This window comes from Gossypium hirsutum, chromosome D07, assembly GCF_007990345.1.
Source record: "Gossypium hirsutum isolate 1008001.06 chromosome D07, Gossypium_hirsutum_v2.1, whole genome shotgun sequence".
Taxonomy (NCBI): Eukaryota; Viridiplantae; Streptophyta; class Magnoliopsida; order Malvales; family Malvaceae; genus Gossypium; species Gossypium hirsutum.
This window is the reverse complement of record NC_053443.1, coordinates 5,348,072-5,354,756: the sequence shown is the minus strand read 5'-3', so window position 1 is coordinate 5,354,756 and position 6,685 is coordinate 5,348,072.

Below are 6,685 nucleotides of genomic sequence, written 5' to 3'. Positions count from 1 at the left end.
ATGGACTAATTTACCCAATTTTAAAGTAAAGTAAAATAAAATTCAATTCTACTCTTATTATAAAAGACTCTATGATATTTTTACCAATAATTACATTATTCAAATTTGAAATGAGTTAGAAACCTTGCAGATTCGAAAAATTCGGCCACCCTATGGTCGGACCACCTCACATGCAATGCGATGCGACACCCCTCCATTTCCCCAATCCAAGTTGCCTCATAAAATTGGACCCAATTTCCCATTACTTCAACGCTGAAACTTGAGTATCCCTTTTGGCCCAACTTTCAACTATATTTAATTTATTTATATACAATAATGTCAATTCTCAATAGTGAATGGTGCAGTGAAGGAATTGACCCATCACTAAAACAGTCCCATAATAATTTACATACATATATTTGGTTGGATCTGCTAACGATTTAGAAGGCTGAAAACACTTGCAAGATATTTTCATCCAAATTTGGCTATCTTTTGATGATTTATGATACCACTTAGCTCCCCCACCCTTCCCTACTTAGACGTGGAGAGCAAATTTCAGTGAGTGAGGCTGTGAACGTTATCTACAAATAGAAAATAATATCTTAAAAAGATCATGTAGTGTTAGGCAGTAATTTTTACATAGATGTAGTGTTGATGTGATTTATATCTGTTTTCAATTTACATGATTATGTAGTGTTGGACAATATTTACACTAACGAGAGTGGTCCCATGGAGGGAAAAATAATATTAGATGGTGTAGGATTTGGATCTTCATGAAGCTTCTTACGTGTAAGGTTAATACAAGAAATGAAAGAAATGGAGTAGAGCAAAGGGGTATAGGTAAAAGTATTATAAAGTTGTTTATATCAGGCGCCGGATTTTAATTTGTTCTCTCTACTAAAAAATAGATAAATTAGTACATGTGCGTTAGATCAAAGAGCAAATTGGTTGTTCTATAAAAAAATTCATCCAGTTCTATTGTAAAAACTGGTCCTTGTACATCAGTATAAGTATATGTGGCGTAACTTTTTTGTTATTCCGTCAATCATGCCAATTTTTAATAGAACGGAATAATTTATCATTTGATTTAACGTATATTGACTAATTTATCTATTTTTTGAGTAATAAGCATAAAATGCAATTTGACTCCTAATATAAGACCTCCAAAGATCTTTTACCTGGGATACATGCTCATTGTTGACAAATCTCTCTTAATATCATTCAAGTACAACTCACACACCCATATGCCTACACAATTACACTATCATACATGTTAAACTTACACATCATTCCAAAAACTTGGGGAAGGAATAAACACCCTTGACTAATAGGTTTTATGTTGAGGTTCATTGTTGATCAATCTCAAAAGAGATTGTTTATATAGATGGATTTGGATGATCTTATAGGTTTCATGAATTAATCTATTGTTGGTGATCAGTTGTGTTGATGGGCCTACCAACACCAAAATATTTATGGTCTAGATCTAATTATGGTTCCACTCCCTATACAATGCCAATTAGAATTTAATATTTTTAATAATATTAAATGTATATTTAAATTAACAATACTGTTAGTTATTTTACATTAAAAGTGATGATTTTAAACCAACCTTAATGATAATTCTAATATTTAGAGTTACTTTACTCTATTTTTCAAAGGTCTTAAGCAATACTAGAATCTAAACTAACTATAAAAAGGAGGCAATAGCAAAAATCTCAGTACCAAAAATACATGCAAATTTTAAAGACATCCCAAAAAACCAAACTAACAGAATGAGCCAACAAAGGAAACATTTGCAAAACATACTACAATTAGATAGTCAAGGATAAATGATACTAATAAAAAAAATGCAAAATTTGGATTATTAGCATCAACTATCAAAAGCATTGTTTGATGTTCCCTTGTGTTTAGGTAACTTCTATGTTTAGATTGGTGGTTCGAGTTCCTTTTGTACGCAAGTGATTTAATGTTACGCACTATAATGACATTTTTCTTGGAAGCTTTATTGGTTATATCTTCATCAATTGAGGTGTTTCTTCTCCGAAAACTAACTCTCGATGGAAGAAAGAGACAAAACTTCAATACGAGACAATACCTACTATTGTTGAGGGTTATGTCAACTGCTCGACAGATAATACTTAAAAAAAAAATTCTTGAAAAAACTGACTTCCTAAAAAAAAGTATGCCACTCGAACTTCCCAAGGTATAAACATTACTAGCATATATGCACCAACAATAAGCTAAATCTACTTTCTTTAAACTTATCTCAATTTTCAGTTACAATCAAAATAGAGATTGCACAATTAATTGAACAAATCGAGGGACGAAGACAAAGAGCAAGCAATAGCATTGGCTCTTCCTCGATCAAATGGGATAATTGGTGGAAACAAGTTAAAAGGCAGACAGTGGAAACATACTTAGCACCAACCCATGCCTTGTTTTCTCAGTCAAATTGAATAATGCCACTAATATCATTGGCATGGCCACAGGAAAACTAGAAAAAGGTTAGTCATATGAACTAATTTAGGTTTTTTTTAATAAATATTTTAAAACACTTTTTATATTTTTGAATTTCTTTTGAGAATTTTAATATTTTGCTACTTTTTGAATTTTTATAATTGAATTTTTATAGTTTTACATTCTTTAAAACTTATTAGAATATTTTTTTCAAACATGGTAATGTCACATCAACAATCGTTTACATGTGAATTACCAAGTCGACATGATAATAATTGAGCCAGGTGCTATTAACAACCATGACTACAAGTTTTTGATAAAAGAAAATGTTATCTATCTATCTATACTATTATTTAATCACTTTATTAAGTTGGTATCTATAACAGCCTAATTTTCAATGGTTTCGGAAACTGTGGTTCGAGATCACTAAATCCGACGAGTGAGTTAAAAAATTTTATTATTTATTATGCATGAGTTAAGTGTGATTTTAGAAAGATTTTTGAATTAGTGATTTGTGTTTTAAAAGAATTTATTAGGTTAAGTGGTTCTGAAAACGAGATATCGAGACCTTAATTTCATAAACCGAGCCATAAATATTTTTATAAATATTTACAGAGTGTCATTAAGTTAGTATTAAAGTTTCATTAGAAAATTTTAACTTTTTGACAGTTAATTAATTAAAAAGGACTACATTGAAAAATGTGCAAAACTTGCCAGAGTGATAAAATAGCCTAAATGTTAAATAAGGAAGGACTTGAAGGGTAAATAAGCCTAAAATAAGAGGCTTGACGGCATGAGTGTAGAAAAATCATGAAATTAGTGTGAACAAGGGGTAAAATTGGAAATGAAATAAAAGTTAAAAGTTAAAAATAGGATTTAATTGAATATATAGACACTTCTTCATAATTCTCAGCCAAAAACACCATTGAAGAACCCTTAAGAAGCTGGTTTTCATATTTTTCTACATATGAGTTCAATTCTTGCTCTTTTCTTGATTTTTTTTTTGTGTTTTTAAGACTTTTGTAATTAGGTCCAACTATCTAATTCATTAGTTTTTGATTTTATGGGTAATTTTTAAAGTTATAAATGATGAGTGCTAGATGTTTATGATGAATTAACATGGAATTGAAGCTTTAATTTTGTTATATGATGATTTTATCAAGCAATTTTAATAGAAATTGATTGTAGGACTAAATTGTGAAAAAGATTAAATCTTAGGGTTTGATATTAGATTAAGTTTATCAAAGGCCGTGAGATAGCCTAGAATAGTTAGATAAATTTTCAATTGAGAAAAATTAATCAATTGATAGGATAATTGGTGAGGGACTAAATTGTAAAAAGTGTAAAAGTTGGGGTAATTGTGTAATTTAAAAAATTGAAGGGTATTAATTGTGAAGTGAATTAGAATTGAAAAATATACTAATGAATAAACAATTTTATATTTTAGATCAAGATCCCGTAGATCAACGAGAAAAAGAGAAATTAGTAGAACAGTTTCTAAGTACTACAAACTTACAATTTAACCCAGGTAAGTTCGTATGGTTTAATTTTAATGTTATAAATTAAATTGATGTATAGTAATGTGTATTTATTTATATCATTTGTGAAAATAAAATTATTGTTAAAGTTATGAAATTAAATTGAGTGTTCGTAAAGAATGGAACGCATGATTGAGTACAGTTGTTCAGTGCGAAATAGGAATTACCGGCAAATTACCCAAGTAAACCAGGGTTTAGCATTTGTTGTGAACTTCCGTGTTTGCTTTCCATTTAGCTCTCGTGAGCTTCAGTCAACTCATATGAGTTTCAGTTTAACCCTTCTGGGTTTCAGTTCAGCTATTTTGAGCTTTAGTTTTACCCTAATGGGTTTCAGTTTAGCTCTTTTGAGCTTCAAATTAACCTTTATGGGTTTCCGTTTAGCTCTTATGAGCTTCCGTTTAACCCTTACGGGTTTTTGCGTAGCACTTATGTGTTTCATTGCAGCATTCGGGCTTCTGTTTACGATGTACACAAATCCGTAAGACGTTATCTGATTTGACAAGGATTGGTAAGTGCCGTATGGAATTAATGTGGAAGAATTTAAGTTATTATTGATATTGAGCTCGAATAAGTGAATTCATCAATCGAAGTTGTCATTGGCAGGAAACGTTTGTGAAATGATTTACCTAAATGAATTATTATAGTATGTTCGGTAAGATTTATATTTAAAGCCAAGGAACTTACTAAGCTTCATTAAGCTTACTGTGTTGTTTAATGTTCTTTGCAGATTTTCTAGAAGTTCGGAGGATCGGATCAATACATCGAGTCACACTATCCAGTTCGCTCCGGTAGAGTTTGTTATACATTTTATGGTTTATATAGCATGTATAGGGTTGGATTGGAAAATAGCTAAATTTGAAGTATGGTTGTGAATGGCACACATATATATATATGTTAGTATGCATGCATTTAGTAGTAAATTTTGGAAAAACAATGAATGGAGTTATTTTGGTAAGTTTAGGCAATTGAGTTTTGTGATGATATATTATGTTTAAAACATGATTTTTGGCTTGTGTTGATTGTTTGATTGGGGCTCTTTGATGTACTGAAATGTTGTGTATAGGTTGATATAAAAAAAAGGGAGAGAAAAGTTACACGACCTAGCACACGGGTGTGTGTCTTGGCTGTGTGACCCCTACACCTTGCACACGGCCTAGCACACGGGCGTGTGGTTAGTTGTGTGACCCAAGTCAAAAAGTTACACAGGTAAGGACACAGGTTGGGACACGGCCGTGTGCCTCATATCGATTGCCCACACGGCCTAAGACACGGGCGTGTGTCCCCTGCTCCTAAGAAAATTTTTGAGATTTTGGGAAAAATTCCCAGAGTATCCGATTTAGTCTCGATTCACTTCTAAGATGTATATTGGGCCTCGAGGGCGCATCTAAGGGACAATATGAGTGTTATATAATTGATTCTTAATATGTGTAACAAATGTTATGAAATGTCTGTATTTAATTTGTAAAGTTCGGTAATACTCCGTAACCCTATTTCGGTGACGGATGAATGTTATGGGTGTTACAGTATCACTCTTAATCGAGTTACCAACTCAATTATAAAATTATAGAAATATCCCTTTAAAAAAATTATAATTAATATTATTGTAGTGACACTTTTGATTTTTTATACTTTTATATCATCTTTAAATAAAATAATTACAAATCTAAGGATCGAACACTTATTCAATAGTATTAAGTATAAAATTAATTCTATCTATATTCATAATTAAACAAATTTTAATAAAATATTTTCTTTCACCCACATAATGGGTGTGAAAAAATCTAGTGTTAATTAAAAAGTTTATAATAAAAAGGGGTAAAAATATCCTTGAGGCCCTTGTACTAGGAGTCAGATTGCATTTTGCCCCATTTACTAAAAAAAGGGGCAAATTAGTCCCTGTATGTTAGATCAAAGAGCAAACTGGTCATTCTATTAAAAATTTCATCTATTTCTATTGTTATAAATTGGACGTCAGCATGAGGTATAAGTGGCACGCCATGTGTCACTGTCTAGTTATTCTGTCAACCATATCCATTTTCAACAATACAAATAGATAAAAATTTTAACAAAAAAGACCAGTTTGCTCTTCGATCTAATGTACAATGACTAATTTGTCTATTTTTTACTAGATGGGGCAAAATACAATTCGACTTCTAGTACAAGGGCTTCTATGGTATTTTTACCAAAAAAATTCTATTATATTTTTTTGAGTAAACTACCAAAATAGTCACTCTTGTTTCCCTTAGGTTACATTTTAGTCACTTATGTTTGAAATGTTACGTTCTAATCACTTATGTTAATGTGTTGTAACATTTTAGTCACTGAGCCGTTAATTGTTGTTAATGATGTAATGGTAAGCTGATGTGGCACATTAAATCATCATTTTAAACAAAAATTTTAGGTTAAATTATACAAGTAGTCTCCATATTTTTTTTCGTTTTGAGCAATTTAAATTTTTTTCTTTTATGTTAAAAGAGATGGAAAAAGAAGGAAAATAGAGGGAGAAGCATAAAAGACTAGAAAATGGGGAAGAAAAAAAAAGAGAAAGTTGAAAGAACATAAAAGAAAAAAATGCTCAAAACGAAAAAATATGGGGATCAATTGTATAATTTAACCTGAAATTTTTGTTTGAAATGATGATTTAACGTGCCACATCAGCTTACCATTACATCGTTAATGGAAATTTACGGCTCAATGACTAAAATGTTACA